General features: G+C 39.3%; 1 pseudogene; it reads left to right on the top strand.

Moving 5' to 3' along the window:
* LOC107296365 overlaps positions 1-11,860 on the top strand; it is an 87,482-nt pseudogene extending 75,622 nt beyond the window's left edge.
* Positions 11,861-12,290: the final 430 nt, after the last annotated feature.

The raw sequence follows: 12,290 nt of genomic DNA, 5'->3' as shown, positions 1-12,290 counted from the left end.
AACACACCCCCATCCAATCAGAACACAGCCAACCCCCCATCCAATCAGAGCACAGCCAAGCTCCTTAACCAATCAGAACACACCTCCACCCAATCAGAACACAGCCAAGCTCCCACCCAATCAGCTCAAACCCCACTGGCAGTTAAAAGGAAGAAACAGCAGCGATCACACACACTACTCCCAGAAGCATGAAGCTGAAGACACCAGCCTGAAGATGACGAATGTGACTTCGTCGAAACGTCGCCAAGAAACTTCTAATTCTACGCGGGAGAAAACCCGAATAACTAAAGACCTACACACACACACACACACACACACACACACACACACACACACACACATATATATATATAATAAATGTAAAAAAGGATATATACAGTGTTATCTTCATTTTAGATGTCAAAAGGGTCTCTCTCTGTGTCTCTCTCTGTCTCTCCCTCCCTCCCTCTCTCTCTTTCTGCCCTTGGTCTGCCAGTCCTCTTCCCCCAGTCTCTTTCTTTCTCTGTCTCTCTTTCCTCTCTCTCTCCCTCTCTCTCTTTCTCTCTCTCTCTCCCCCCCTCTCTCCATCTCTCCTGCTCACCTGGCAAGCTGGCTTCAAGCTGTTCTCCAACAAGCTCAGGGGTAGGCAACCTTGGCTCTTTTATGACTCATGGACTTCAACTCCCAGAATTCCTGAGTCAGCATAGCTGGGCTAGCTAGCTCTCTCCTGCCCTTCCTGCTTCCTGCTTCCTGCAGAGATGCAGCAAAGGGAGGAGCCCCACCCAAAAAGCTTTTCAGCTTGTCGGTGAACACCGTGAGTCTACTCTCTTTTACACACACACACACACACACACACACACAAACACAGAGAGAGACAGAGAGAGAAGCAGGGAAGCGCACATGCCCCTCTCTGTCTCTGTCTCTCTCTGCAAATGGCAGAGGAGGCTGGGAGCCACAGGGGAAGGATCAAAGAGCCGCATGCGGCTCCGGAGCCGCAGGTTGCCAACCTGTGGTTTGGAGTAATAGATAAGATCTAATTGTGGCCATGGTTCAAATAGTTTAGGCTGTGTACTTATATATATTATTGCTATTATAATTAAGAAATAGTGAATTTGTGCCCAGAAATTAATATTTAAAATTATAGATATTTTATCTACTGCTATTAATTACCTATCTTATATTGTTATTTGTATTGTTAATACTATTGTTATCCTAGGTATAACTAAGCTAAGTAGGTTATTCCATTGATTGAAGTGTGGAATTCAAAATGACGAGTATTCCGAACCTATCCAAGGTAGGGATAGCGAAGAAGGGGGCACAGACTACCTCAGCTACCTCAAGTCCATCGAGCCAAAAATCAATTGATGAGCTTCTGTAAAGAGAAAGGTCTAATTCATTTAAAGACCTACAGGCTATGTTACAAGCGATGCAGGAGGCCATGGCTAGAAATCATGAAGAGCTGAGGAAAGAGATTGGAGAGGTGAGGAACGACACAAGTGATCTCAAAGAACGGATGCAAGTAATGGATGGAAGATTGGAATCGTTCCAACAGCAGATGGCAAAGAATAAACAGAAATTACAAAAGATTGAGGAAAGGATGGAAAAGGAAGAAAAAAGAGTAGAAGAAATAAATGAGAAGCTAACCAGAGCGAATAAAGAACTAGAAGCAACAGTCATCGCCCTAGAATCTGAACAAGCTGACCGATACTTATGGTTTCAGAACATAAGAGAGGACAGGGGAGAGGATTTATTGGAAATGATGGCGGATTTACTAGCAAAAGCTCTGGGAATAGGGAAAGAAAAAATGCTGAGTGAAATAGATGAGGACTATCGGATCCACACAAACTATGCAAGATAACATAACCTGCCTAAAGAGATTCATGTTAGGTTCGTTAAAAAGTCGATTAGGGACGAGATTCTCCACAGAGCGAGAGACGAGCCATTAGAATGTAGGTGGAAACAGCTGGTTGTCTTAAAGCAGGTGCCAAAAAGAGTCAGGGATCTACGAAGACCCTACCACTTCTTGACAAACGAAATTGACTAGATATAATGTTAACTTTTGATGGTTGATTCCAGAGGGAATACTGATTTCGTGGCAGGACAAGAAGATTAGAATAGATACTCCAGATAAGGTGGAGGAATTTTATAAGCAAAACTTTAGCAGTGAAGAAGAACTAGAGAGAGATGTTGAAGAAGTGAGAGAGTTAAGGTTGGCTAGAGCAGAAGAGGAGGGACAACAGGGGAAAACGAGAAGAGAGAAGAGAGAGGAAACAGTAAATTATGAAAGGGAACAACAAGAGCTGAGAGAGGAGCCAAGGGAGACTAGAACAACGAGGGGGTATAAAAACTAGATATAAGTAGAAACATGATGGGAGAACTCCAATTCCTATCTTTGAATATTAATGGCCTAAACTCTCCTCAAAAAAGGAAAAAAAAACTTTTAATAAATTGATCAGAAGAAATTTAGATGTTATAGTTATTCAAGAGACTCACATTAGGAACAGCACAGACAGGTGTTGGAATGCCCTAAACTGGGGAAGATGTTTGCATCTCTATCACAGCACAAAAAAAAGAGGAGTAGTGATATATATCAGAGTCAATCTTAGCCAAGCAAATTTATGAAGATACAGAAGGCAGGATTTTGATAGTGGAGATGACAATTAACCAAAAACGGATAATATTAGTAGGAATCTATGCCCCAAATGGGGGGCAAGAACAATTCTATAGGAAACTATATAATACACTACGGGCGATAGATAGTGAGAAGATCTGTATTATGGGCGATTTTAACGCAGTAATAGATAGGAAGCTAGACTATAAAAGCAAGGAAGAAAGAAAGGAACCTAGAAGAATATTGCCAAAAGTTTTCTTTAAGATGGTGGACGAATTAGGGATGCGAGATATTTGGAGAGAAAGGAACCAAGGGGGAAGCCAATACACGTACTATTTGAGTAGATATAAGATGTGGTCCAGGATAGATATAGTTTGGGTAATGACAGAACTATTGCAGGAAATGGGGGAAGTGGAAATAGAAACGAACCTTTGGGTGGACCACAACCCGGTGAGAATCAGGTGGAGAGGGGGAAAAAAATTGGTAGATGGACACTAAAAAGAGCTATTATAAAACACAAAGAATTTAAAATAAACCTGGAGGAACAGCTAAAGTTGTTCTTCCAGGAAAATAAAAAAGAGGATACGAACATACAAAATTTATGGGATACAACGAAGGCATATGTGAGAGGAGTGGCTATAGCTTATATGGCAAGAGATAATAAAAAGAAGAAACAAAAGGGGAAAAACTTAGAAGAGGAATTCCAAAGATTAGAAATAGAACTACAACATAACCCCCAAAACGAAAGCTTGAAGCAACAAATGGAAGTGATTAAACATAAGCTGTCCATTCTTGAGAAAGAAGAACTAGCACAACAAATTAAAAGGAGTGGCCAGAATTTCTTTGAGAATGCGAACAAGCCAGGGAGATGGCTATCGTATAAGCTAAAGAAGCAGAGAGAAAGAAGCTGGATTAATAAATTACAGGACGAAGAGGGAAATATACAACATCAAAGTGAAGAGAAGAAAAAGATAATTCAAAATTACTATACAAAACTATATGATGAGAATAAGTGGGCTACGGATGAAAAAATACTTCAATGTTTTAAAAAAGCTGATCTACCAAAAATCCCGGATGAATCAAAGTGTATGTTAAATGTGGAGATAACAATGATTGAATTAACTGAGGCATTGAAAAAACAGAAGAGCAACAAAGCACCGGGCCCAGACGGACTGCCAGTAGAAATATACAAAGAATTTCAAGATTCATTTGGCAAAATATTACTGGAGACGTTCAATGCAGTCCTAAAGGAAGCAAAAATGCCAGCATCCTGGATAGAAGCAAACATTGTGCTGATCCCAAAAGAAAATTCGGACTTAACAAAAATCAATAATTATAGGCCAATATCGCTTTTAAATTCGGATTACAAAATATTTATGGCAATAATTGCGGGAAGGCTAAAAAGATACCTAAATGAATTTATACACGTAGATCAAAATGGTTTCCTGCCACGAAGGCAAATTCGAAACAATATAAGGATGATTTTGAATATTTTGGAGTATTACGAAATTCACAGTGAAAAACAAGTAGCTCTGATGTTTTTGGATGCACAAAAAGCCTTTGACAGTGTAAATTGGAACTTCATGTTGAGGCAGTTAGGCTATATGGACTTTGGCGGAAATTTTATAAACATATTCAGAGCTATATACGATAAACAAGAGGCGAGAGTTATAATCAATGGAGAAGCGACACAAAGCTTCCAAATTAGGAAAGGTACAAGACAAGGGTGTCCGCTCTCGCTGTTAATGTTTATATTAACTCTCGAAGTACTGACTAGAATGATTCGAAAGGAAAGCCAAATTAGAGGCTTAAATATTAAGAAAGAAACCTACAAACTGCAAGCATTCGCGGATGACCTCGTATTTATCTTAGAGGAACCGCTATATTCAGGTACAAGACTGGTGGAAATATTAGAAGAATATGGAGAGGTAGAATATGGAGAATATGGAGAGACTGAAAATCAACAAAGATAAAATGAAAATTATAGTTAAAAATATGACTAGTACACAGAAAATTGACCTGGTGGAGAAAGTAAATATCCAAATAGTGAAGAAAGTTAAATACTTGGGAGTACAGCTAACAGCAAGGTGTATTACAATCAAAGAAGATAACTATGTTAATTTAAACAATCAGATAAAGAAAGACTTAGAAAGATGGCAAAATTTGCAACTCTCCTTTATGGGGAGAATTAGATGAACATTTTACCTAAATTACTCTTTTTATTTCAGAATGTCCCCATAAAATTAGAGAAAAAAATATTTTGTAAATTTGAATAAAATAATATTGAAATTTATTTGGCAGGGGAAGAAATCTAGAATCAAATTAAAACTACTACAAGAAGCCAAAGAGAGAGGGGGATTCGGACTACCTGACTGGGAGCTGTACTACCAAGCTGCAATACTCACCTGGGTGCGGGATTGGATAAATTTAAAAAATAGAAGGCTATTAACGCTAGAGGGTCATGATTTACAATCTGGATGGCACGCATTTTTGTGGGATGAGAGATATAACATTCATCAATACTTCCAGAGACACCATATTAGAGCAGCATTACTCAATGTGTGAATTAAAGTTAAACAACAAAACTATATAGAAACACCGGTATGGCTCTCAACACTGGAAGCGCTAGTGCATCCAAATTTTATGAACTTGGGAAAAGTAGTTACATACAGAGATATTCTAAATGAACAAGGGGAACTTAAATCTAGACAAGAATTAAAAGAAAACGGAGTACAATTGGAATGGTGGGCATACCTGCAAATTCAGTCACGTTATAAGAAAGACAAAAAGGAATGGGGTATACGGAGGAATCTGACAACACTAGATAAAATATTATTAGGAACGGAGGAGAAAGCAATCAAAAGAACATATAAATATTTATTGGAATATAAAATGGAAGAGGAGCAGGTAAAAGAAGTGATGATAACATGGGCCCAAGATTTCGGATATAATAATGATTTAGACAAATGGCAAATGTTATGGGAAAGAAATAGAAAGTTAACCTTGGCTACCTCATATAAAGAGAATCTGTACAAAATGTTTTACAGGTGGCACTTCTCCCCAACAAGACTGGCAAAGATGAGAAAAGATATATCACCACAGTGTTGGAAGTGCAAGAAAGTGTTAGGGACTTATTATCATATGTGGTGGACCTGTTCCAAAGCCAAAGAATTTTGGTGGCTAATAAAGACTTGGTTGGAGGAAATGTTGGGACTGAAGATAGATTCCAGACCAGAATTGTTTTTACTGGGAATGATAGATAGGAAGTTTAATAAAGGAGAGAAATATCTAGTGTTGCATATTATAACAGCAGCAAGGTTGGTGTATGCCCAGAACTGGAAAAACGGAAATTCCCCGGTGGAGAGTGAACTAATTAAAAACTTTTTGATATGTGCAGAGATGGATAGATTATCCTTAGAAATTAAAGACAAGGATGAAACAGAGTATTACAAAGTTTGGGATAAGATGTACTATTGGTTAGACTCGAGGAGAAAAAGTCAGAACAGAGAAAGCTCATCTAGAAGAGAGAAAGTGTAGATTTCCAACCTCAAAGTGAGCGTAAGATACAGATCAGAAAGAATATGAAATAATAATGGAAATGGAAGTTATGTTATAAATAGACGTAAATATGTATGTAAATATATAAATATGTAAATAGTATAAAATGCAATATGTAAATGATATAAAAGATCAATGACTAGGAAGATATATGGTATATGGTATAGTATGTATGGCAAAATAACAGCCAGAAAAGTCGCACTGTGTTCAACCTGTTTTTAAATGTTTACTTAATAAAAATTTATAAAAAAGAAAAAAAACTAATAGTGATAATCATGATCATAAACAACATGAAAATACATTCATCATAAATCGTAAAATACAACACTTCATAAATCATAAGATGCAACACTTAGCAATAGTCATAGAATACTAGCTAAGCAAACAACATAAATCAGACTAGGATACTAAAAACTATAAATTGTAAGATACAAGCAACAAAGTTATAGACATAAGATGATAGGTAATAGGAAAGATGAGGAGTATCATAGTAATGCAGCTTTACTAAGTAGTTTGACAGTGTTGTAGGACTTAGTTGTTAAGCAGAGTGACGGCATGGGGAAAAAACCTGTCCTTATGTCTAGTCGTTCTGGTGTGCAATGCCATATAGGATATTTTCACAGCCCTCTTGCTCGTGCAGTATACAGGTCCTCAATGGAAGGCAGGCTGGTAGCAATTGCTTTTTCTGCAGTTCTATCTGTTGAAGTCTGTGTCTGTCTTGTTTGGTTGCAGTTCCAAACCAGACAGTTACAGAGGTGCAAATGACANTTTATGTTAGGTGTCCATTTTAAGTCTTGAGATATTATAGAACCTAGAAACTTGAAGGTCTCTACTGTTGATACTGTGTTGTCTAGTACTGTAAGAGGTGGTAGAATAGGAAGGTTTCTCCTAAAATCTACTATCATTTCTACAGTTTTGAGTGTGTTCAGTTCAAGATTGTTCCGGCTGCACCACAAGGCTAGTTGTTGAACCTCCCGTCTGTATGCAGATTCATCCTTGTCTCAAATGAGGCCAATCACTGTTGTATCATCTGCAAACTTCACTACTTTAACAGAGGGATCTTTTGAGATGCAGTCATTGGTATATAGAGAGAAGTGGAGAGAGCACACAGCCCAGGGGGGGGGGGCTGTGCTAATTGTACAGGTATCTGATGTGATTTTGCCTAGCTTCACTTGCTGCTTCCTGTCTGTTAGAAAGCTTATGATCCACTTACAGGTGTGGTCAGGCACGGCTAGCTGATTTAGTTTAGTGAGAAGAATATCTGAAATGATGGTATTGAATGCCGAGCTGAAATCTACAAAAAGGACCCTTGCATAGGTCTTTGGAGATTCAAGATGTTGTAGGATGTAGTGCAGAGCCATATTAACAGCATCATCTGCTGATCTATTTGCTCGGTAGGCAAACTGCAAGGGGTCTAACAGCGGATCCGTGATGGTTTTCAGGTGGGCCAGCACTAACCTTTCAAATGTTTTCATAACTACGGATGTTAGAGCAACCAGTCTGTAGTCATTCAGTTCTTTGATGGCGGGTTTCTTTGGCACTGGGATGATAGTAGAGCATTTGAAGCAAGAAGGAACATAGCACATCTCTAGTGATTTATTAAAGATGCGGGTGAAGATTGGTGCCAATTGGTCAGCACAAGCTTTCAAGCAAGAAGGAGTTATCTTGTCTGGGCCTGGTGCTTTTCCAGGCTTTTGTCTGTGAAATAGACCTTGCACATCATTTTCTGTGACCACCAGAGGTGGAGGGCCCAAGGGGAAGGGGTCAGTTGTAGGAGGTGTGGCTGTTGTTGGTGTATCTGAGATGGGGATGGTGGAGATAGGTGACAGTGGTTTCCTCTCAAACCTACAGTAAAATACATTCAGGTCATTTGCCAGTTGTCGATTTCCTTCAGCATGGAGAGGAGGTTTGCTGTAACCAGTGATATTTTTGAGTTTTCCACATATTTGCTGGTTCATTTGTTGAGAGCTGATTCCTTAGCTTTTCAGAGTAGCTTCTTATCATTTACTTCAGCAATTTATATTGGGCTGAGAAAGAGTCTAAACATTTTTGCAAATGTTTTCCTCAATGCATTTCTAATGCTATTACAGTGGAAAATTAAGGTGGGCAGGCTTTATTATTTAATATATTCAGTGCTCTATGCTCTACATTTTTCTATAAACACATAGGTTGAATATATACACACATACATACACTGTATATTCAATCTGGTTTTCAAAACTATATTATAGTTACTGTATATCATCATCATCATCTTAGCCATTGTCTATCCACTGCAGCATGAAGGCCTCTTCTGCAGGGTTCCAACCAACAGGGTCCTGAGCCTTCTTTTGCCAATTGGGCTGTAGTAGTTTTGAACCCATATATCTAGTCAACCAGAATACTGGAAGTAGCTGCTCCAGCCTAAATGCTTGTATTTGGCATTAACTACTGTAGAGCATTTCAGGTAGATACGCTTCAGATTGCGGCCTTAGCTCATTAAGTTCAATGGCTGGCTGCTTAAGTACATAAACTAAGCTTAATCAAATAAATCTTGAAAGAACAATTTATACACTTCCAAAAAACTCCCCTCTGATAATCAGAGTTGAAAGTAGCTTCAGCAGTGGTCTTTTGGCTAATTCAGGAGAGTTTTGAAAACATCTCAGGATTCTCCCTCCCTGTAGGCACAGGGCAATTAAGTAAATAAACAGTCTTACTCTTGCATGTATTCCAAAATCATTACTCAAGGCAGGCCACTTTTACACTTTTAAGAGTGAAGTGTCCTCCAGATAATTTGAACTACATTTTCATTCATTCATTTCATTCATTTCATTCAATTCTTATAGCCGCCCATCTCAGTCAATGACTTTGGGTGGCTTACAGTTCAAAGAAAAATTACAATTAAAAATACTAAAAACATTTTAAAACACTAAAACCATCCAGATTAAATATACACAGGAGCAAGATACTTGGCCAGTTAGCTGTAACACACTCAGCACCCCAGGCAGGGGAGCATAGCCAGGTTTTTAGGGCCTTATGTGTTGGGGCCATTCTAATCTCCCAAGGGAGAATGTTCCATAGAGCAATAGTCACTGCAGAAAAAGCTCCTGCTCATTCTGCTGGACCTGGTTGGAACTGCACTGCTTATGTGAGCTGAGCCTGGTGGGATTTGCAGTACAAAGCATCTGCTGGGCATCAAGTAGTACTGTATGTCACACTCAGTCACAGATTTAGCCTTGTATGTCTTCTTTCATTCTGTTATTTTCAGTGGGCCCAAACTGGCTTTAAACCAAGTAATATTTTACTGTAGGTGGATGTCTCAGGTTACCCTGAGAAGGAAGTAGAGGGAGAATGGATGTTTGACTTCAGGATTATATTTTGATTTTATTGACATAAGATATCTATATTATTGTGCTAATTACATCCTGAAGCTTTATGGGCTGCTTTGAAGATCAGCCACATTCTCCTTACCTCACTAAATTTAGATTCTTTCTGTTCATTTCCAGTTAAATATTTTTTCTTCTTGAAGAACCACATGAAACAAACAGCTTAAAGTGGACACTCATTCAATTACTTGAGAATCATCCAAATCAAGTAATCAGCAATTTACTGTGTTGTGGTTTGGTGCTGATGAAGAATAACCTCAAAGTCTGTGTCTTGTGTTGTTCATCTTTCTTGTAAAAATTACATTTCTGGAGAGCTGTTATTTCTAGTAGTTTTTGAAGGTTGTACGGTTGTTTTTCTAGAAATGTTTGCTTCAGGTAGTTGTTACCAGGTCAGGGAACAATAATGGGATGGAAGAGACCAGAACATTCTTTAGCCTGGTGGCCTTTAGTTCTTATAATCGCCACTCTACATAACTATTCTGTCTGGGGCTATGGAATTAGAAGTCAAATATATTTGGAGGGCCCTGGACTTGGAAGGATCTATAATATAGTGTCTGCACTCTTCTTATGATAGTGTGATGACCCAGGGCACAGCACAGAGGCAATGCAGTCAGCTAGCAATTCAAACCACCCTTTAATTGCTCCAAATTTTCCCCAAATGCTCCCACATTTCTGGCAAGCCCCAGAACAAAGTAAGACACACACACCTTCAGCAGCCTCTGGGTGCAAGTAGTTTCACATACAGTTAGATTAGAAGAGTAATTTACTCAAGGCCACGTAGATAACAAGGAATGAAACATACATCCAAAATCTAAGGAGTCTGTGGAAATACAAGCTTGCCTGAGCAGTTTCAGAAGAGAAGCCAAAATACCATCCGAGGTCTTTGAACACCCAATCAAATTTGTCAGCCAGTCCAATGGTCAGAGTTTCAGGGTTTCCAAGCAGAAATCACAACACAGAACAAGAGCGTCTCCTTAAGTGTCAGTCTCCAGGTGTGCCTTGTGGAGAGGGGCAGAGTGCTCTCCTCCCAAGTAGTTGAGCCTGTCTGTGTTGTTCCCTCCTTCTCTCCACTCTCTGTGCTCTAGGATGGGGGGGGGGGCTTGCTCATCACCTGAACTCTGTCTCTCATGTTCATCCTGTCCCAATCCTGAAAGGCCCTGGCCTGCCTCGGCCTGCTCTTCCCCACATTCCTGTGAAGCCACAGACACCTCTCCCTCGACCTCCATAGGGTCCTGTTCCAGCTCATTTTCCTCAGCAGATTTAGGCTCAGACAGAGGCATGACAGATAGCTTGCTACCCTCAGTATGGGGGAGGACACTGGCCATTCATCATGATTGATTCAACATTGGATAGTGAAATGGAAGAGCACCACCTTGTATTTTGACTCAGGAAGCAAATGGCTTTTGATCAGCCTTCCTTCAAATTACATACATTTGTTATTATTTTGGGTAGAGTGAGCAATTCGAACATCAGATCTCTCAGTGTACTTGCAAATTCAGCAAGTAATAGTTTATTATTATTTCTGCTTGTAGTATGTTAGGTATCATCCTACTTACTTTGTTATTTGTATAGGTGAGAGTTGTGCTGGTGATAAAAGCCCCCCCCCCAGGGCAAGCTTCTTCTAAAAGAGCTCGCACAGCTTACACCAGTGCTCAGCTGGTAGAACTGGAAAAGGAGTTCCACTCCAATAGATACCTTTGCAGGCCACCAAAGGGTAGAGATGGCTAACCTGTTAAATCTCACAGAAAGACAGATTAAAATATGGTTTCAGAATCACAGGATGAAATACAAAAAGGATCAGAAGCACAAAGGCATGATGATTTCTTCTGGAGGACAGTCCCCCAGCAGAAGTACTGTCCCTCCAGCTGCTGGAGGTTACCTGAATTCTATGCATTCCCTCATCAACAGTGTTCCATATGAGCCTCAGTCACCACCATCTTTCAACAAGACCCATCCAAATACCTACAGCATCCTTACAACATATCCAGCTCCTATCAGTAACTTCCCACCTCCTCTAAAGAGGTACACTGGAACTGCAGCAGTGGCACCTGAATATGACCATCATTCTCTTCAAGGCAACAGTTATGTTAATTCACATATACAAGGAAGCCCCATCTATGTTGGAGGCAATTATGTGGATACCATGGGGCATTCAGGACCATCTATTTTTGGTCTAACTCTAACTTATCTCCCTCACCCTTCCTCTGCCAGCATAGACTATAGTGGGGCAATGGTCAGCAATCATCAGCATGGACCTTGTGATTCACACTCAACATACACAGATTTTACTTCTCACCATCCTTCTCAGGGAAGAATTCAAGAAGTGCCCAAACTGACCCATTTATAATATACCATTGGTTATATAGTGAATCTTAAGACCTTCCCAACATTTTTTTAAGAAATGGGGAAAACCCAACTCTAAAATGTCCCCCCCCTCCAACATACATAATTTTATTTGTTTCTGGATTTTGTTCTGATGTGTTTTTCTTTTGGTAAAGTGCATTTTCCAGTTTATTTATTTATTTATTTATTTATTTATTTATTTATTTATTTATTTATTTATTTATTTATTTATTTATTATTTATTTCCATTAACTTATATGCCGCCCTTCTCCCCACGGGACTCAGGGCGGCTCACAGCATGTTAAAACAACACAAAACATTTCCCCTATAAAAGCCAATTAAAAACCAAATATTTATAGCTGTGTCTTGTTAAAATCATTAAAATTGTCCCTATTTAAAATTCACCCTAGGTCAGTCCCGCTTGCTGAAAAAGC

The sequence above is a fragment of the Protobothrops mucrosquamatus genome, unplaced genomic scaffold (assembly GCF_001527695.2).
Source record: "Protobothrops mucrosquamatus isolate PMUCROS unplaced genomic scaffold, P.Mucros_1.0 scaffold2766, whole genome shotgun sequence".
Classification (NCBI taxonomy): Eukaryota; Metazoa; Chordata; class Lepidosauria; order Squamata; family Viperidae; genus Protobothrops; species Protobothrops mucrosquamatus.
This window is presented reverse-complemented; position numbering and strand designations above follow the sequence as displayed.